The following is a 21858-nucleotide window of genomic DNA, read 5'->3' on the forward strand; positions in this document are numbered from 1 at the left end:
AAAACATAATGGAATTTTCCCATGAATTTTTTGACATTCTCTCATATCAACCTATGTATCTACTTGTAAATTACTGTTTGTCATTACTGTTATTGCAGGATTGTGTAGGCAACAGTATTTATCATTGCTGCCTTTAACTCTTGACCAGAAGAACTAGATGGTGCCTGGCTACCGCTAGCAACTGATCTGAAAAGGATCACATTATAAGGTGCTAGATAGAGAATATGTAGAACAAAACTCAAAATCAGTTGCTGGTTTTTGTTTTTTGTTTTTTAAAGATCAGACTTACTGATCAGAAAAAGGCTGCAGGAACCTGAGGCTATCGCCCTCAGGTCTGGAAAGGGACTCACCCTTGTGGTCCGATTTTAAGCCAAGCAGTAGATAGGTATATAGCGGGGACAACAACACTGGTGAGGTATGCTCACCACGGAAAGGTCAAGTATTTAAAATCATTAAAATCCAAAGGGTAACATTTACATAAGGACAAAGTTGCAGAGGGATGGGAAGGTGGGTGGAATGGAAACAACCACAGGCAAACAGGATGAGGACTATTATTGCATGGAGGGTACTGCAATCACTGAGATGAAACACAGTGTACGGTTTGTTGAATGTAAGACTGAAGATACCTTGTGTATAAACCTTCACTTAGTACACAATAAAAAGTTTAAAAAATAATGACGTGAAAGCCAGCACTGTACACAGAAATGGTGGTGGTGGTGTGTGCTGTGGAGTCGGTTCTGACTCATAGTAACCCTGTACAGGGCTCCCGAGGCTGTAAATCTTTACAGGAGCAGAAAGCCTCATCTTTATCCCATGGAATAGCTAGTAGTTTCGAACTGCAGACCTTGAGGTTAGCAACCCAACTTGTAGCCACCACGCTACCAGACCCCCATGTGCACAGAAATAGATGGTTGAAATTATACACACACGCAGACATGCAAACTGTTAACCTATGATTTTTATAATGGGCAGAAAATGACTATTTCTACCTTGAATGTAAATGTTAACAAAACACTAGGTGTGGAGATGAAGGGTAGGAGTGATGATAACTATGGATGCAGGGCTTGTTCTAAAACCATGGTGATGGTTGCAAAACTCTGAATATACTAAATGACATGTGATTTTATCTGAATAAAACTACTAAAATTTTAACAAAATGGTCTCCTTAAAAAAACACAACGTAGAGAGAGAGAGTAGCTGAGCACTCTATAGACTCATGGAAAGAGAAAGGCAGTGTGCTGGTGGCTAGGAGGCTGGCTTGCAGAATGTGCCCTTTGGTTGTTTAAATGATTAAATATTCCTGAGTGCTTTTGTGTATATCCCTCCCCCCACCACCGCCCAAAGAAGCCAGAGGGAACAGAAGGAAATACTGTTGAATGATGATGCACAGAGGAGTCTGTAATCATTGCAATGAAACGATGAGTGTAAAACCAATGTTGTCCATGTAAACTATCACTCAATTCACAATAAAAACTTAAAAACAAAACAAAAAACACAACATATATCTATGTTTAATTAAAAGCGCACTACAAGTACTTTTCACTTTACAAAAGGAGTTAGACTCAGTTGACCTGACTTAGACAACAGATCAGAAACATACTGGAGACAACGAGAAGTCCTGGAATTGAAACAGAAGTCCTCCATTCTAGGTTCAGATATGAACTGAGATGCTTTTCTCTGAGTAGTTAGTGCATTTCCAAATCAAGAAGTATTTATCTACTTGCTCCCAGGCCAATCACTGACTGCCCTTTATGTGAAACTAACAGATCCAACCAACAATACTGAGAGTTAGAAAATATGTACTGCAGAAGATGCAATAGTAGGAACAACCATACAGACATAAATCTCAAAGGCAACTGAACTTCATTCAGGGATACACTTATTCATTCAATAAACATTTTGGTGCATTCACTAAATCCCATATAATAAGGTAAATCTGAGCTTGGAAAACAGCTGATTCTAATCCCAGAGTAGCTGTACCAAGAGTGTACAGAGGGCTGAAAGAAGACAAAAAAATTAGTTCTCTCTCTTGCTTTTGTTTTTTTTTTTCATCAAGAATATAATAATAAGCACTCAAAGTCAGTTTGAACTGCAAGGTCGGCAGGTCAAACACACCAGCCGCTCTTTGGAAACCCTACACAGAATCGCTGTGAGTCAGAACCAACTCATGGCTCTTAACAACAACACACACACACATATATATAATAACTACTGCAGCATGTTGTCATGCATGCTGGCGAGGATAATATACTTTCACAACAGCATCTTAGGGTAAAAAAAAGCATAAATCAACAATAAAAACTCTCAATTGCTCAGTTGTTGTGTGTGACCTTGATGAATTCACTTAACTTTTCTCACCTTGGTTTCCTCACACAGGTAATCAATTCTGGACACTCATAAGACTGAAATGACTGTCACTACGGAAATAATACTCTTTTATGTTGAACTGTGGTTTCAAGTTCCTTCAAAACATCAACCATCAGCCTTCGTCATTGAAGTCTCAACAAGTTTAAAATAATTTTCTGACCACAAATTTGGTTTAAAAACAACTGTTTCTTTTAAAAGGCAATATAAATATCATACTGTACTTGGAAACAAACAAAGCATTTTAAAATTTTGGATCAAGGAGAAAATAAAATTAGAAACTAGCATATAATTAATATGTTGTTGTTGTTGTTAAGTGCCATGGAGTCAGTTCCGACTCATAGCGGACCCTGTACAGGATTTCTGAGGCTATAAATCTTTACGGGAGCAGAAAGCCTCATCTTTGTCCTGCGAAAAAGCTGGTAGTTTCGAACTGCTGACCTTGAGATTAACAGCCCGATTCATAACCACTACGCTACCAGAGCTCATAGGAAATTAAAAATACTACATATAATCACTGTTGATGACTAGCTTATGACATTTTGAGGAAATTTTATTGTCTTATTTGTACTTACTAAAAAAGAGTACTGAAAACAAATGAGCTAGCTATATACATAACATGCACATGTATTCTTGTAGTGTATATATGGAGCCCAAGAATATACTTCATTGGTGGTTGTGTGCCATCAAGTCGGTTCTGACTCATAGCGACCCTGTACAGGGTTTCCAAGGTGGTAAATCTTTACGAGAGCAGAAAGCCTCATCTTTCTCCTGTGTGAGATTTGAACTGCTCATCCAGTGGCTTGCAGCCCAACTCATAATCCACAATGCTACCAGACTTCACTAAAAAAAAGTTTTGCGTGTATTTGAAAATAATATAAACTCTAAGCATTGTGTATAAAGGTAATGTACTGAATTGCAAAGTTGGTTTGAACCACAAGTTCAGCAGTTCAAGCTCACCAGTTGCTCCTTGGAAACCGTATACAGAGTCGCTATGAGACGGAACTGAATTTGACAGCATTTACCAACAACAATCCATCCATCCTAACACATACAGTCAAATTCGATTGATCTTAGATGTACTGACGTTAAAAGTCTTCTAAATTATTCTTTTTTTTGCTTGTTTGATAAGTCACTATCAGAAATGTTTTAAAATCTACTAGGATTGTGAATTACTGAGTTATTTGTTACAATCCTAACACTTTTTGCTTATGTGTTTTGAGATGTAGTTAGCTGTAAACAGATCTATACTGGTTGAATCCTTTAGTTAGACTGTTGCTTTATTTTTATGTAGTATCCCTATTTATCTTTATTAATTGTTTGCCCTAAATTCAATTTTATCTGATACAAATATAACTCTATTGGCATTCCTTTGATAATTATTTGCTTATAACTCTCTATCATTAATTTTATTTTAGCCAGGGGGTCTTATGTTTGTATCGTGTCTTCTAAGTAACAGAAGAGCTGACTTTAAGCATCCAATTAACAACACGGATCTTTTAAGTAGTGAGATTAATCTGTTTATACCTTCGATTACAGATTTATTTGGACTTATCTCCTGAATCTTTTTGTTGGTGTTGTTGTTTTCTTTTGAACTTTTCTTTATATTTTTTCCCTTGTTCTATCTTCTGTTAGAAAGACAGTTTTCTGTAATCCAACTGATCCCGTTTTGGTTTGTATATTATAGTATAGTATAAATTATATTTCTATTCTGAGATTACTCTTGAATTTTTAACACATATACTAATTATACATGTTTCTCATAAGGGCTATAAGAGTACTTCTACCATAAGCACTTTTATCCAAAGGCCTTTAACATATTTTAACTTGCAATTACATACCTCCCTGCTATCTTGCTATTGTGGACCAAAGTTTTAATGTCCCACCTTCCTGCCACCCATTCCCTCCTTAGTTTCCTACTTACCATCTCTCCCTTTCTTCCTTTGCACTTAAAAAACATTGATCTTTAACCAATTAATAGTTATTTAAATAAACTGATATAGGTTCACCATTTTTATATAACCTGCTTCTTCTTTCTGAGCTCATTTTCTTCTTACTGAAGAAAATGCTTTTCAATTGTTCTTTTAGTGAGGACCTATGGTGGTTAAGTTTCTTTGCATTAGAATGTTTGCCAATGTCTTCATTTGACATTTACTCTTTTTTTTTTTTTTTTTAAGTATAAATAGAAATTCATTATCAAGGAAATGGCTTACACTGGTAGACTCCCAGGTCCCCAGTTGAAGAGAGAGTGATTCTTTCCCATGTGGCCATTATACTGGGAGCAGGCCACCCCCTCAAGGAAGCATCTCTTCAGTTGACTGGCTGCTCATAGCCACTCATCACAGCTTCTATTAGGTTTCATCATCATGGGATGAAACATCTTAACTGCTATATCTGTGTCAAGTTGATACAGAACCCTAACTATTACAGTGATTTATTGTTTTTTGAATTTTCCACCTGACTTTATTTTCAAATACACTTTCTTTTTAAAAAACAAAAAACACTTTCTGTGGAGATAAAAGCATTGGTGGTGGTGGTTATGTGCCGTGGAGTTGGAACCGACTGACTCATAGTGACTCTGTACAGGGTTTCAAAGGCTATAAATCTTTACGGGAACAGAAAGCCTCCTCTTTCTCCCGCGGAACAGCTGGTAGTTTCGAACTGCCGACCTTGCAGTTGGCGGCCCAATTCGTAACCACTATGCTACCAGAGCTCCTTAATATCAGCATTAGGAAATCCAATTATACAAAAAGTACTACATCTAGTCTGGGGTAGATATATTTATTTTGGTAGCATACATGAAATGGCACTACTTATGTACACTGTAACTATAAAGTTGTTGTTGTTGTTGTTGTCAGGTGCCATCGAGTCGGAACCGACTCATAGCGACCCCATGCACAGCAGAACGAAACAATGCTCGATCCTGGGCCAACCTCACCACCGCTGCCACCCCCGAGTCCATCAATGATGCCACCTGGCCGATCCATCTCGTTGGAGGTCTTCCTCTTTTTCTCAGACCCTCAACCCTACCCAGCATGACATCCTTCTCCAACGATTGTTTCCTCCGGACTACATGTCCAAAGTAGGAGAGACGAAGCTTAGCCATCCTGGCCTCCAAGGAGCACTCTGGCTGCACTTCTTCCAAAACAGATCTATTGGTTCTTTTGGCAACTATAAAGTAACTAATATGAAACCACAGAACCGTAACTCTCCCACAGCTGCATGGACTTGGGCCTTGCTGGCTGAGAACATTTTCAAAAAACTGGATGCCCACTTCAGAGCTGTGCCAATGAAACAAACACACTTATGAGCAAAGTTCTGAAGTGGTGACTCACCAGAGTATCCTGCAGCTGACAGGTAATAGGTAGGACATGTTAGTTATAAAGTTGTTGTTGCTAGGTGTCATCGAGTCGGTACCAACCCATAGCGACCTTATACACAGCAGAACAAAACACTGCCCGATCCTGGGCCAACCTCACTACTGGTGGAAGTTCAGAGAAAAAGAGAATGACCCCCAACGAGATGGATGGCCAAGTGGCAGCGTTGATGGACTCAAGTGTGGCAAAAAAGTAGTTAAAGACAAATTCACAAAAGCTACCAACTTTTTCTCTTTGTAGAAAGAAGCAAGAAGTTAAGCAATCCCTTGAATGAGCATCTGGTGTATCAGGTGGGAGTGCAGAGGAGGGCTGTTAGAGCAGTGTCAGAGGGGCCCTAGTGGGCCACAGGGGGTGGACATCATTAGTAATCATGGTTGGCTTCTAAATACTGGTAGCAAGATGACTTCTGATTGTAATCTTAGATAAATTATGGATAAATGAAAAAGGCTAGTAATCATACACTAAGATTAATACATAGCACTTCAACGTTAACCGCATAAGGGCTGTGCTTGCAGCGAGGTTTCACAAGACAAGGCACCCATATTTTCTCTTCCCACGTCTGCTTTGCAGATCTGCTCTCGTGGCCATTTAAAAAACTCTCTCACTCCGTCTTTGGTCTGTGTTGAATACTCCATGTACCCCAGAGCAGCAATCCTATTTGCCATATCTCTGCCTTCTTTAGGTTTGACCAACTCCTGCTTCATCTTGGCTAGCTCCTGCCTTGTATGCTTATCTAACTGAAGATCATTCTTGTTCCCAGTCACGATGATGGGCACATTGGGATAGAAATGCTTGACTTCCAGGGTCAATTTCTCTGGGATGTTTTGTAAACTATCGGGGCTATTGATGGAGAAACACATCAGTACAACATCAGTGTTCGGGTAGGAGAGGAGCCTCAGACGATCATCAATCTTCCTGTCCAGGAAGGCCAACTTTAAACTCTACCTGCTTTCCATCCACTTCAATATCTGCCACATAGTTCTCAAACACTGTGGGCACATACACCTCAGGGAACTGATCCTTGCTGAAGACAATGAGAGCAAGCAGGTCTTGCCACAAGCTCCATCACCAGTTTCTTCCTGATGGCAGCCATCACTTATAAGTGATGGAGATGCACAGTCTGTGTGGCAGAAGTTCTACAAAGTACTTTGAACTTCACAGATGAAAGGCACTCTTGAGGCAACTCCAAGTCCGGCCTCTTCGTACATCGACGGCCACTCTGAGAGTCCCAAGTTCGAAATGGTAGCAGGTTGCTGAGGAGGTGGCAGCCGACTAATGAGAGAACCAAAGGAGGGCAGCGGGCAGTGGGCAGAGATATTGAGTGAGCAAGGGTGGGCAGCAGCCTACAGTGGTTTTAATGAATAAAAATTTATCTTCTCATAGGTTAGTTGTTGTTGTTAAGCATTAGAAGTCTGAATTCAGGTACCAAATCTTCGGGAAGACTTTCTCTTTGTTGGCTCTGGAGGAAGGTTCATGCCTCTTAAGTTTCTGCTCCCTGGTTTCTTGCTGCTGTTTGCTGTCAAATCAATTAAAACTCATTGCCACCCTATACAGGATCTCTGAGGCTGTAAATCTTTATGAGAGCAGAAAGCCTCATCTTTCTCTGAGGGAGCAGCTGGTGAATTCCAACTGCTGAATTTGGGGTTAGCAGCCCCCAATGCAATCCCTGCACTACCTTCTTCCTTGGAGATACCTTGGCATCTTGTGTCTTGGCATCTCTCTTCCCCCATCACTTTGTTTAATCTATTTATATCTCAAGAGATTGACACAAGATACACTCCCCACTAACCCTGCCTCATTAATATAATAGGATTATACCAACACTCATGTTGTTGTGTGATGTCAGGTCAGTTCCAACTCATAGCAATCCTGTACAGGGTTTCCAAGAACAGCTGGTGGGTTTGAACTGTCGACCTTGTGGTTACCTGTCCCATGCTGATCCTACAGTGCTGCACCAGGTCTTAAACACAAGCACAGAGGTTAGGATTTACAGCACATATTTTGGGGGTACATACTTCAATCCATAACAGACAGTCCAGCTCTGTGTCTTCTGGAATAGGGAAAACTGACCAGGGAAGGGACACAGGTCAGTATTGGGAGGGCGTCCTGATGGGCAGGAGTAGGCTGATCTTCCCACATCCATCTATTTTGATGATAGGAACTCAGACATAAGTTGCTGAAATAGAACTCAGGAGTTCTTCAATCACAAGATACATCTTGTATCACTCAATCCTACACAAGATCGCTGTCTCATGCTTTAGAAGCAATGAGAAACGTATTAGAGCCCTGGACAGTGTCAATGTTTGCAGACTGAATGTTACTACCTCCTTTTCCACCTGAGCTCTTCTTCCTCCACATCACAACTCCAGTGATCACAATTCCAATGACCAGAATTCCCATGACAACCAGGATAGCATTGACTGCCTTCACAGGAGTGGGAAGGTTGGGAAGACAGTTTCCATCTTAGAATGAAGGGTGCACACAGCCCCTCGTGCTGCATATGGCGCGTGTATCTCTGTTCCTTTCCAGTAGGAACCACCACAGCCGCCCACTTCTGGAAGGTCCCACCCCCTGATGGCCTGGTCTCCACAAGCTCCGTGCCCTGGTTCTGTTCCTCTCCATCCACGTGCCAGGTAAGGGTGATTGCCACAGGATAGAAGCCCAGGGCCCAACACTTCAGTGTGACCTTGAGGTCAGAGATGGGGTGGTGAGTCACATGTGTCTTTGGGGGGGTCTGTGCGCAACAGTGTCTCCTTCTCCATTTCCAGACATCTAGAAATCCACTCCGGGAACTGTCCTCCATGTGGTAAGCTTTGTAGAGCTCCACCAAACCAGTCTCCTCCCATTCGCGCTTGGTGATCTGAGCGGCTGTGTCCTCCACAGTCCAGGTACGCAGGTCCTCATTCAGGGCGATGTAATCAGCACCATTGTAAGCTGGCTGATTGTATGCACGGAGAAGGCGGCCATTGGGACCACATCGCAGCCATACATAGCCTGGTAGGTGTGAGACTCGGTCTCACTCAGGTTGTAGTACTCACACCAGAGCCCCAGGTACTCTGAGTAAGTCTGTAAGTTGTGTTTGGTGATCGAGGTCTGCTCCTCCTAAAATCCCGGCTCCATCTGCTCTATCCCAACTGCAGATCATCCATAGAGCCGATGCAGATGAAGCCCAGCTCCCCTTGGCTTGGCAGGGACACCGCGGTGAGGAAATACCACAGGGAGTGGGAACCTGCAGGCGGCAAGGGGATGAGATCACCAACCCCCGTCCCCGCTTGGTGCCCAACCCGAGTCCAGGAGGGAAGGGAAGGGGACTTGTGAGCCCATTTTACATTTACTCTTGAATCATGGGCATATAATTCTAGGTTAACAATTAGTTACCTATTTTGAAGAACTTATTCTACTGACTTCTTAGACTGCCACCAAGAAGTTTGTTATTGGTCTAACTGTCCTTTTTAGGTAATCTGTCTCTACTTTTGTAGCTTTTAATATTTTATTCTTTTGGATGTGTAGTTTTTCTGTCATGTGAATTCATGGCTGTTGTTAGGCACCCTAGACAGTTGTGACTCATAGAGACCCTATGGACATGGCCTGGTCTTGCTCAGAATCGTTGCTCTGTTTGATCCCATTGTTGGAGCCACTGTGTCAATCCGTCTTGTTGAGGGTCTTCCTCTTTTTCACAGACCCTCATTTACCAAGCATGATGTCTTTCTTTAGGGACTGGTCCCTCCTGAATAAGCAAAACTGGCAAAGAATTGAAACATTTGAATTATAGTGCTGACCAAGAATACTGAAAGGACAACAGACTTCCAAGAGAGGAAGAAGTACAGGTTGAAGACGGTTGAAGAAACTTGACCTCATGAACTCTGGATAACTTATCAGAAGGGATCAGTCCCTGGAGAGAGACATCACGCTTGCTAAAGTAGACGGTCAGCAAAGAAATGACCACCAACGAGATGGACTGACACAGTGGCTGCAACAATGGGCTTAAACATACCAATTGTGAGGATGGCACAGGACTGCTTAGTGTTTAGTTCGCTTGTGCACAGGGCGGCTATGAGTGGGAGCTGACCTAATAGCAACTTAACAACAGTATGGTAGAAGGATACAACCCTGACAGCTTTCTTCAATTCTCAAAAATTCTCAGGTATGTATCAAATGGGGGTTCTGGTGGCACAGTGGTTAAGCGCTTGGCGATTTACTGAAAAGCTGGCAGTTCAAACCCACCAGGCGCTCTGCCAGAGACAGATGTGGCCATCTGCCTCTGTCAAGATGTACAGCAGAGAAAGTCCTCTGGGGCAGTTTACTCTGCCGTCTAAGGTTGCAACAAGTTGGAAATGACTTGATGGCAGTAAGTCTGGCTTGGGGTTTATGTATCAAATATTGCCAATTCTATTGCTCTCTCCAGCTGTCTTTATGGAGCTCCAAATCAATGTCTACAGAGGCTCTCAGTCTACAGTTTATGACGATCGACCACTGTTTTTTATTTTTCATCTGCTTTTCTGTTGTCTTTTGGGTGTATTCCTAAATTCTAAATCCTATTTTCAAAACTACTAGTTCTCTCTTAGTCTATGTCTAGTCTAGATTTATCCCAAGTTTGCTTTTTTAAACAGATTTTCCCAAGATTTCTTTTGATTCTCTTTCCAATTACTTGTTATTTCATTTTTTGGCCGATTTTTCCTTAGTTTATTCTGTTTTAAAGTTGATGCTTTCATTTATCTTTTTGAGCATATTAAATTCGAGGAGGTTTCAAAAGTTCGTGGATAAATTAAATGAAAAGATTATGGAATTTCATGAATTTTATGAGGCGCACTTACATTCTTTAAAACATTTATCAGATAATTCTGTAAAATTAATTTCATTAAAAAATCATTTTATAATTGTCTTTCTTAACATGTGATTTATTCAGGTGTGCAATTTTGGCTTTCAGTCATATTCTGAGTGAGAGTCTTTGTGCTTTATGGCTGGCTCTCCCTCTCTGTTCTCCCTTCCTTGTCTTGTAGCTTCACAGTTGTTGCTTTTCAGCCCTCATGGTCCCAGGTCACATGCAAGGCAGTTCAGAGGCTGGTCTTACTGCAGAGATTGCTGGAGATATTGCAGACCCAGTCACAAAGCTGGCAGGTGGCTGGCTTCGAGTCTTGGTTATAAAGTGATGTGTTTTCTTCCTCTCTTAGCCTATCAGTTGCTGCGCATCATGTATCTATCTGCATGTTATGTATTTGCATTAGGTAGGAGTCAGAAGCTGCTTTCTTCTCAGCTTCCTCGCATGAGAAGAAAAGCATCTAACACAAACTGGGTAGGCCATTTAAGTGCTCTGGTAGTGTAGTGGTTATTAGTCGGGCTGCTAATCTCAAGGTCAGCTAGTCTGACTACCAGTAGTTCCGCGGCAGAAAGATGAGGCTTTCCACTCCTGTAACGATTTACAGCCTTGGAAACCCTATACAGGGTCGCTATGAGTCAAAACCAACTATGTGGCACACTACCGCCACCACCACCAGTTCCCTAACCCCATTGCCGACTCCCGAGCTAGGTCACATAGTTTGCCCATTGGTAGACAACCCTCTGCCTTTTTTACTACTTAAGAGCCCTAGTTGCACTGTGGGTTAGGTACTGAGATGCTAACTGTAAGTTCAGCAGTTCAAACCTACCAGCTGCTCTGAAGGAAAAATGAGGTTGTCTGTTCCCATAGGAATTTACAGTCTTGGAAACACTCTAAAGGTTTCCAAGCAATGAATCACAATCAACTGGGTAACAGCGGAGATATTATGTTTCTAGTCAGACCATTTTCAGTCCACACTTTTGTTTTGTTTTTTTAAACCTGGCTATGTCCTCTTGGTTTCCTTTTAAAATATTGTTTTTCTCATTGTTACGTATTTGAGACAGATGGGATATGTCAGTGCATAAACTATTATATCAACATAATCCCAAGCTTCCTCCAACTATCTGGAAACTCGGTCTTTCTTTCCCCTTGGCTGATATGACACTCCATATTTCTGTTTTCCCCACCACCATGCTGGCTAACAACTTCCTTTGTCTTTCAATCAGGAGTCAAAAAACTCTTCCTTAAAGGACCAGAGAGCAAATCATTTAGGTTTTGTGGGTCAAAAGGCAAAAGCGAGGCTATTCTTAGGTGCCATTTAAAATATTGTTAAGTGCCATCGAATTGGTTCCAACTCATAGTGACCCCGTATGGGGTTTCTGAGGAATGGCTGGTGGGTTAACCACTGTAACCTGCAAAAGAAATTCTTGGTTTTCAGATTACTGAAAACCAACAATAACAAGAAGCAGCAGTAGGCCACACTTGGCCCGTGAGCTGTAGTCACCTGACTTCTACCTTATAGTAAGAGTGCTCCTCAGGGTTCTCTCTTCTGTCCCAGTCTTCCCTCAGTCTATTTTCATCCATGTTTATGTGCCCACTGTGTCTTTCACATACAAGGACGTTTCCTGAAAAAATTCCTTTATCTTTTAATTCCATTTTCCCATGAACTTCTAGAGTCCCCTGTATGTATGTTTCTGTGTTAAATGCTGTGGAGTTGGCTTTGACTCGGAGTGACCTTATATAGGGTTTCGGGGGCTTTAAAACTTTTTTGCTGGAGCATGAGCCTCATCTTTCTCTTTGGGAGCAGTTGGTGGGCTCGAACCGCTGACCTTGTGTGGTTTGCAGTCCAGTGCTTCCCCTGTAAAGTGCTAATCCCAAATCTTTATCGCTAGCCCAATCCTTCCTTGAAGACCTACACTTGTATTGTCAGCTGTCTACGAGGTATCTCATCACCATTTGGATGTCCTACTAGCACTTCAACATATCCAAAATACACATTGGCTATTTTTCTTGCTTATAAGCCTGATCGAGTACCACCTGTGCTCATTCTTAGCTTCTTCCTTTCCCTTACTCCTCATAGCTGATATTGATTCTGTCTCTTAAATACTTTCCAAGTGCATCTATTTCTCACTCCTACCTCTCTGTGCTTAATTAGGACAGTATCACCTCACTTGTTTCCAAAATATCCTCCTAGGAGGCTTTTCTGCTACAAGATTCCCTCCTACAGTCTACTGGCCATACTGCAACCTGAAGAATCAGTCCAAAATGAAAATCCAATTTCTTCATTCCTTGCTTAAGATCCTTCAGTGGCTCCCATTGTCTTTACCTAATTCTTCATTATCTGGTCCCTACAAATGGCAGCTTCAGACCTCCCAGAATAGCTTCACAAGGGGGCGGATAATCACCATCAGCAATGGCCCAGAGCTGATTCTGATGAGATGGAAGTCAGATATATCTTACTCTCTAACCTCTAACCTTTTAACCAATTCTGATGATGCAAGGCGTCCCTCCCACTGCATGCTCTACTTCTCAGCTGGGTTCAATAACTCATTGCAATGGCCTACAGAAATCACTAGTATGGGGTTTATTAGCAAAGTTACATGTTACAATTCAGGATCAGGATCCACTTGGAAGTTGCAAGAACACCTCAGGAGACAGGAGACAAGACTGATCCTAACCTTTTAGCTCTTTTTCTGTCATGCCCAAAGGCAAGCAGCCTCCCTCTTAGCCTCCACCCATCTTAGGCCTGACCCCAGCTTCACTCAGAAAGTGTTACAAAGTTATTTTGTCTGCTGAACAGTGCCTCCAGCTGGCTGCCTTCAATCTTCCTGTCCAAAGGCACTCAGCTCTCTTACTTTAAGGATCAGCAAACCCACTGTAGCCTCCTTTGTTCGGTGCACTGGAAAGCTTGCCCCAACCTCCTGGTTCTGCCACTGGACTCTGCTGTGCTTGCTGCATTTCTTGCTATGCATCAATCACGGTGTCTCCAGTGTTAGAGCTGTGTTTCCTGGGCCTACGGGGGTTTTCAGTGCAGGGACTCTGGGACCAAAGGGCACCCTCTATTCTTGGCTTCTCTTCTAGATACTAGTGAGGTTCCCTTCCACCTCTGAATTGGCTTTTTTTAAGCCTCACAGAATGGCAAAATTGTCCAATTCCCTTGGTAGGTTACACACACCTTATTTACATAGTCCCACCCACTCAAGAGTAGGAACTCTTGTCCAATCCCCACAAGGGTTCCATTACCTTATTTGCATATCCCACCAAATCAATTTGTGGAAGTTAGAAGATCCATATAAAAAGCAATTCATTAAACCACATAATCTCTTACTACTCCCCATCCATGTTATCCTCCAACCATTGTAAATAGCGCTGTAAGATAAGTGCTTCAGTTATAACCACAAGGTTGGTGGTTCAAGCCCACCAGCTGCTCCTCGGAAATTCTACACAGGATTGCTATGAGTCAGAACCAGCTCGATGGCACTTACAGTACTTCGTTCTTTTCTGTGTTACTCTGGGTCTTTCTTCTCTGACACTCATTACTAGGAATATGTGCTCTAATTGTGCATTTAGCTTTCATTTATTCACTGATAAAATATGCACATTCCGAGTAAAAGCTAAAGTACTTAAAATGACTTACAAATCTCTACATTTGCACTACTCTTTAAGTCTTTATCTCTTACTTCTCTTACCCTCAACCACTCTGTTCCAGCGTCACTGGGATAGAAAGTCACTCACAGTATAAATGAATATGTTGTTGTTGTTAAGTGTCATCAAATCAATTCTGGCTCACAGTGACCCTATACAGAGTTTTCAAGGAGCAGCTAGTGGTTTTGAACCACTGACCTTGTGGTTTTCAGTCCAGTGCTTTTCCTACAGAGCCACAGAAGGAATCCAATGTGTATGTTGCTGCTGCTGCTGCTGCTGTTGTTAAGTGCCACTGAGTCAGTTCCAACTCATAGTGACCCTGTCCAGGGTCTCCGAGGAGCAGCTGGTGGGTTTGAACTGTGCACCTTGTGGTTCAACCCAACCTTGTGGTCCAGTGCATTATCCTACAGTGCCACACCAGAAATGAGTATGTGTAATCCTAATAAATATTAGAAACAAATAAAGACTGGGAACAGGTAGAGGGGGTTTGTCATTTTAGGTGGGTTGGCAAAAGAAGGCTTCCTGAGAAGATTACATTTAAGTAAAGACCTGAAGGAGGTGAAGAATAACCCATGTGGCTGTGTGGAGGAAGAGCTGTTCAAGCAGAGAAAGAGTTAAGTGCAAAGGGCCTCAGGCGAAATTGTGCTAGCATGCTTGAGGAACGTACAGCTGATGAGGCTGGCACACAGTGAATAAAGGAAGAAGAGTAGTAAGAGATGAGATCAGAGATGTGAGTCGCAGGTCAAATTCAGAGCTTTATAGGCATGCCTAACTACTTTAGCTTTTACTCTGAGTAAACTGGGAAGCCACAAGAAGGCACTAAGCGGGAAATGATGTGATCTGACAGACCTCTGTTACTGTACAATTTAGAACACTGTGTTTTTACCGCCTCTTGTCTGCACTCAACTATTAGACTGATGTGTGTTATGGGCAGAGACTCTATCTTATTTGCTAATGTATCCCAGTACAGAATCTGACACATAGTTTAAGAATTCACATTTTCTGAAGGAATGACCACTTCCTAAGGATCTGGTTTTGGGTATAGTTTTTAGGAATGCAGCAACTTGCTCTAACACAAACATACTGCATAAGAGATTGCTATGTCTTTTAGCAGAAACAGATTCTTCTACAAGATCCTTCTACAATGAAAGGCAGGGTACATCGCAATAAGGAGTCCTTATTAAGGTGTGGCACGCAATAAGGTGTGGCACTTTAGGATAAGCCAAGGGACCACAAGGTCGATTGAATCACAAGGTGGTTCCAACCCACCAGCTACTCATTGGAAACCCTATATAGGGTCCTTATGAGTCAGAACCCACTCCATCACACTTAACAACAACACACATCACAATAAAGTCAGAATCCATCAGCTAAATTATCAACATGTTATAACTTACCTTTATGTTTCAATGGTCATTTAAACATAATGATGGTTTTCAATGACCTTCCAGGCAAACCATTGACTTTTTCATCATTGTACCCTTAGGAAAGTCGAGGATTGGCCAAAAAACCAGTAAGACTCCCAATGAGATGGACTGGCACAGTGGCAGCAGCAATGGGCTCAAGCGTTAACTGTGAGGATGGTGCAGACCAGGCAGGTTTCATTCTGTGGTGCACAAGGTCACTACGAGTCAGAACGGACTCAACGACATTTAAAACAACACTAACCCTTTTGAAAGACTGGTTGGCACTGCTACTTTGTAATCCATGTTTAAACTTTTCAAACCCAAATTATCTAAATGTGGTCTGAAGATGAGAAAAATGGAAAGGCATCATATATGTGCCTCTATTATCCAAAAAAAAAAAAACAGTTCCAAGGGCACTATGGCCAATTTACTAACTGCTTTCTGGCCCTACTTACTTAAGACAATCTGGTTCTACCTACGTTCTTTCTATGGTAAATATACCTGTGCATAGTTTCTGAATTTGCACCAGAGAAGCTAGAGAGCATGTTTCCTGTAAATGGGCCACATCCCTGGAAATCATTACAATACTATATAAATTATGTACCATGGTTTACAGAACAGTTTATAATGCTGAGAAAAGAAAAAGGGAAAAGTATCAAGGATACAACTACGCCCCTCCAAAATAGATATCAAATTGCCTGGGTCAAGATTCTCAGTGGGTTGGCAGTTATGCAATGATGCAATGTGTCAACTATATAATGATGTAATCATCCCCCATGATGATAAATGATGTGACCAGTTGTAAGGGGATTCAGTAAGATACAACACCCTTAACTAATCCATTGTAAGGGGAGGTTCCCTGGAGTTTAGCCTGCACTGTCTTTTATAAGAGAGAAAAAGAGAGAAAAACAGTGAAGGAAGGAACTCAATAACATCAAGTGAGAAGAGATGAGAGCAGAGCACATCATTTGGACCTGGAGTCCCTGTGCTGAGAACCTCCTAGACTCAAGAGAAGATTGATGCCAAGACACAGGAAGATCTCCAGGGAACACTGGGCCCACAGATGTTGAAAGGAAACAAGGGCCTTTCTCCAGAGCTGGTACTCTGAATTTGGACCTGTAGCCTTCTAACTGTGAGAGAACCGATGTGTTTGTTATAACAATCCACTTGTGGTATTTCTGTTATAGCAGCACTAGATAGCTTAGAGAATACAAGAAAGGGAACAGAATATCTACTAGACGTATTTGTTATACTGAAAAAGCTTTAAATCTGTGTATCTAAATTTATACACAAATCACAAGGAGACCATTAAAAACTCAATTAAAAATTACTTTTGGACTATGTAGACAAAGAATTATTTAATTCAATATAGCAAAATTTTAAGGTAGAAGTTTATAAATTTCAGAAGGGAAAAGTTGATTACAACTAAGTTAATGTTCGAGAATACTAAGATTTCTCATGAATATATTAGGAAAAGTTAAGGAAATAGAGATCCTGTGGTAAAACCTGTTAGAAGAATCTACTAAAGTTGGTAGAAGAAATCAGAAGATCGAACTGCTTGGAAAGAGATGTCTGTTTTCCTTATGAGGCAGGAAAAACACTCTTTACAAAAAGACATCTTTCTGAGGCTGAAACAAGACTCTTAAAAGTCATGGCCGACAAGAATGTGTGAAAAGCACCAATGTCCTTTGACAAGGGAGCTGGAGACAGTTGTGTCCAGATGTACAATCATGTAAGAAACAGCAAAAGAAACATCAATTTGCTTTAGTTTGTATAGCATAGGGATCATCAATAGCATGAAGTCATACCAAGGAATGTTTTCAAAATATGGTTCGCCACTTATTTGCTGAGACAAATACCTTAGTCTCTCCATTTACAAAAGGCGGGTAAGAAAATAAACAGGATTACTATGAGAAGTGTGTGAAATATATATAGCTGTTCAAAACTTAGAATGGTGCTTGGTACATAATAAGAGTTATGACTGTCTACATTTATTAAGTCAAATTGCTCAGAAATGTTGTCTTTTTAATTTTTTCTTTCTCAGTGTCTTCTGTACCCAAGTAAAGGTGATCTTCAGCATTTCACAGAAAGCTAGAAGTCTGAAGGGGCAAGATCAGGGCTGTAGGGTATGAGTTAAGGGTTCCCAATGAAATTCTTGCAGGATAGCCCTTGCTACCCTTGAAGAACAAGCAGGTGCATTGCTATGATGGAAAAAAAAAATTCCTTGGCAAAACTTTCCTGACCAATGCAGCTTTCAAGTTTCTTAAAACTTCTTTCTATTAAGCCCATGTGATTGTCCTTCGTCTTCAAGAAAATCTATCAAGGTTGTTGATATTGTTAGGTGTTTTAGAGTCAGCACAACAGAACAAAATACTGCCTGGTTCTGCACTATCCTCAGTTATGTTTGAGCTTACTGTTGCAAGCACTGTGTCACTCCATCTCATTGAGAATTTTCTTCTTTTCTGCTTACCTTTTATGTTACCACACATGATGCCCTTTACCAGAGATTGGGTCCTTTCTGGTAACAAGGCCAAAGTACGTGAGCCCTTCTAAGAAGCATTCTGGCTGTACCAACTTGTTAGGCAGAATTGTTCGCTCTTCTGGCAATCCTTTTCAATATTCAGTATTCTTGGCCAGTGCCATCATTAAAATGCATCAAAGCTTCTCCAGTTTTTCTTATTCTTTGCTCAGTTTTCACACGCACTGAAAATACGTTAGATTGGGACAGGTGCACCTTAGTCCCCAAGGTGACATCTTTGCTCTGAAACACTTTAAAGAAGACTTTTGCAGCAGATTTTCCCCAGCAGTATGTTGTTTGATTTCTTGACTGCTGCTTCCATGGGTATTGATTGTGGACCCAAGTGAAAAGAAATGCTTGGCAAGTCTTTTCTCCGTTTATCATGATGTTACTTATTGACCCAGTTATGAGGCTTTTTGTTGTCTCTATACTAAGGTGTAGAGTTCATACTGAATGCTGTAGTCTTTGGTTAGCTCTCGCTAAAGTCCTGGTGTTACATTGTAGGTTAAACACTGGACTGCTAACCATGAGGTCGGTGGTTCAAACCTATCAGTCGCTTCTCAGAAATCCTATACATGGTGGCTATGAGTTGGAACCAATGAAAACTGCTATGACAAAGCCTGGCACAGGGTGTCAAGTCAAATGGTGGACTTATGAAGCCTTCCTGAACCTGAAGATGGAGACTACTGAGGGCAATTCTGAAGCATGAGGAGGGGTTGGTTTCACAAAGTCTATGTTCCTGAGGAGGAAATGGCAAGTAAGGAGTCAGGAAGGAAGTGTACTGCTAAAAATTCAATATTATCATCTATGTTGTTGTTAAGTACCGTGGAGTCGATTCCAACTCATAGTGACCCTGTGCAGGGTTTCCGAAGTTGTAAATCTTTACGGGAGCAGAAAGCCTCAGAACAGCTGGTAGTTTCGAACTGCTGACCTTGAGATAGCAGCCCGACTCGTAACCACTACGCTACCAGAACTCCTTATGTGATCTATAGACACCTCTTAAGCTACGTAAATTACTCTTTGTAAATGACTGAAAAATAAGGACGTCCCTTAACAGTTGGCATGGTCACTGTTCACACAAAGGGCCACACCAACTTTCTTTCTTTCTTCTCTTTCTTCCCCCACTCCTCCTTTTTAAGAACTTCTACCTGTGAGCACATTTTTTCCTCTCTGACTTAACTTGAAGCAGATCAGATAAAATATAAGCAGGGAAAACACTTTCTATATGTGAGCTTTCACATTTTACTTTTGGAAAAGAGTTGTTAACCAAAATAGTAATGCTTCTACTTCCATCGCTAGAATGCCTTCTTCTCATCTTTCAGCCATCATTACTGTAACACATATTTTTGAAGAAACTAATTCAGAGCAATAGATGGCAGCCAGTAGAAAAATTCTGTGCTATTCATCTTCTCTTGCTACAATTGGTCACTATAATGAGCAGGCCTGACAGTTTGCAGATTAAAATGTAAACATTGAGCTTGACTCAGTTATGCTGAGGCCAACCATTTCTGACAGTCTCTACAATGTGATAAACACCGTCTGTCTACAGTTCCCTTGTATTTAAAAGTTACGACAAACATTTTGCTGAAATGTAAACAACTGACATCATGACTGGTGAAGCAGTGGGCTGTGAATTTATCTAAAATCAAGAAAACAAAGATCTTGTTTGACACTAGATAAACCATTAGTGGTCACCAAGGGAGCAGCTTCGGGAGGTCATAAGTGTTGTGCATCAGTCTTTTAAAATATGCACCAAAGATACTGTCACAACTTAGTTGAGGCAAGAGTAGGTAATACGAGAGATAAAATAAGTATAAACTAGTAGAAAAAGGGGAAATCGTCTCTTTAAAACACAGTTTTAGATGGGAGAATTTAGACATCTATTAACCATATTTTCTGGTTTTCCAACGAATTTAAGTGCAAGTGTAAGGAGTAAAATGTATAATTCTAATTTTCTATAAAATTCAGTTAATCCCATTTTTTGATTCCCTCCTTCCACTATATTAGAGGTGATTGTTACTATGCCATTGTTTAGTTTTCCTGAAAATTAAGTTAAGCCAAGTGAAAAAAAAACAACAGGTTTTCTGAAGACCTCAAGTTATCTCTTTAATTAAAGTTACACTACAAAACAAAGTCTGTTATTTTAGCTTTGTTGTTATTGCTGTTACGTGCCATTGAGTCCGTTTTGACCCATAGCATCCCTGTATAGGGTTTCTGAGGAGGGGCTGGTGGGTTGGAATCACCGATGTTGCAGTTCAAACTGGCTTTGCATTAGCCAGCAGTGCCACACCACAAAACACAATACAGTAATAACAACCATAATGTTAGAATATTGCTGATTGAATTTTTACTTCAGTTTATAAATGTTTACAATCCTTACATTTTTATTTCCTACTTAACCCCACCTAATGATGACTTCTAACAAGAGGAAAAGTATGTTTAAACTACTTATTTCTAAATACATAAAAAAAAGTTTTTAAGAAATGGAAGTGAGATCACATCAACACATGGTAACAAACGTATAATCCCAAACCACTGAGTTTCACTTAGCTCCGTCTAGTTCACGATAAATGGCAATTAAATGATTTTCTATAGTTCACACAAGGCCGTCGCCACTGCCACTAGATGATAAATTAAAATATTAAATTTTTCTAATGGATTTATTATGATTAATCTTTTTAGTCATTTTGCCAATATTTCAAGAATGCAAAATGCATCAGACCTCTTTCTTTGTGAAGATTGAGAATGTAGACATTTCTCTTATGCAAATGCAAACAAAAGAAACTACAAATTTTACCTTGATCTTATCCACTAAAACAAAAGCTGACACAACTTCATTCATACTGTACTATCACATTTTAAATTAAAGCCACTGGATTCATTTTTTAAAGCATGCAATTATAAAATCAAAGCCACAAGAACTCCAATTTGTTGATCTAGTCTAGTGCTTTCCACTAGTCTTTTTTTCATAGAATATTAGCTCTTTTTTCCCACAGAAAAGGCCTCTACAGTTTTTTTTTTTTTTAATGTTTTATTGTGAATTATATGATAGTTTACAAGGGAGAACTTTAGTTTTACATTCATTCCATCGTATATCATCTCATTGCCATGGTTCCAATCCCCTCCATGCATCATCAACCACCCAAAAGGTATATCCCAGAAACCTGCCCCCCTACACTTCACCCGTCCCCACGCCCCCCCAACCCCCTAGTTTTCGGCCTACAGTCCCTTTTCCTCTCTGGGTCCAAAGTCCCCAGCCGCTTCATCACTCCACGTCATCGTCTCTGTCTCTATCTCAGGCATCTCTGTTTCTCTGGGTAGGGTCCCTCTCGGCTCTTCTCCGTTGATGGTCCCAGAGACCTCCGCTCCTATCTTGGAGAATTAATCACTGCCTCCCTTGTAACAAAACGTCTACCTTTGCATTTCCAACCCTCATAATCCTTCCTGATAAGCATTATTTACTACAGTATTATGAGTTACCAATCTATATTTCCTTTCATAAGCTCCGCCCAGACAGATTGAATAGTACCTACTAGAGATTCTGCTTTCCGCCATGCTCCCTAGCACTAGGTTCCCTCTTGAAAGCTTGTAAACCAGTCACTTCTTGCCTTTGTAGTACCCCCCCTCCCCATTTGAGTATCCAATGTCCAAGCTGCCCTACTCTGTCCACTCTGTGTGTGGGGAGGGTGTGTGAATGTTTGTTGCTGTAAGGATTTGTTCCTTCTTTTGAGT

At 41.0% G+C, this 21858-nt stretch overlaps 1 protein-coding gene and 2 pseudogenes across 1 annotated transcript in view; all 3 read right to left on the minus strand.

Annotated features, from left to right (window-relative positions):
- SCAPER (S-phase cyclin A-associated protein in the ER) overlaps positions 1-21858 on the minus strand; it is a 466531-nt gene that overhangs the window by 195579 nt on the left and 249094 nt on the right. The gene's annotated exons all lie outside the window — the stretch shown is intronic.
- On the minus strand, positions 6264-6834 carry LOC102815354 (annotated as a pseudogene).
- LOC102821297 lies at positions 7992-18097 on the minus strand (annotated as a pseudogene).

This window comes from Chrysochloris asiatica, unplaced genomic scaffold (genome assembly GCF_000296735.1).
Source record: "Chrysochloris asiatica unplaced genomic scaffold, ChrAsi1.0 scaffold00092, whole genome shotgun sequence".
NCBI lineage: Eukaryota > Metazoa > Chordata > Mammalia > Afrosoricida > Chrysochloridae > Chrysochloris > Chrysochloris asiatica.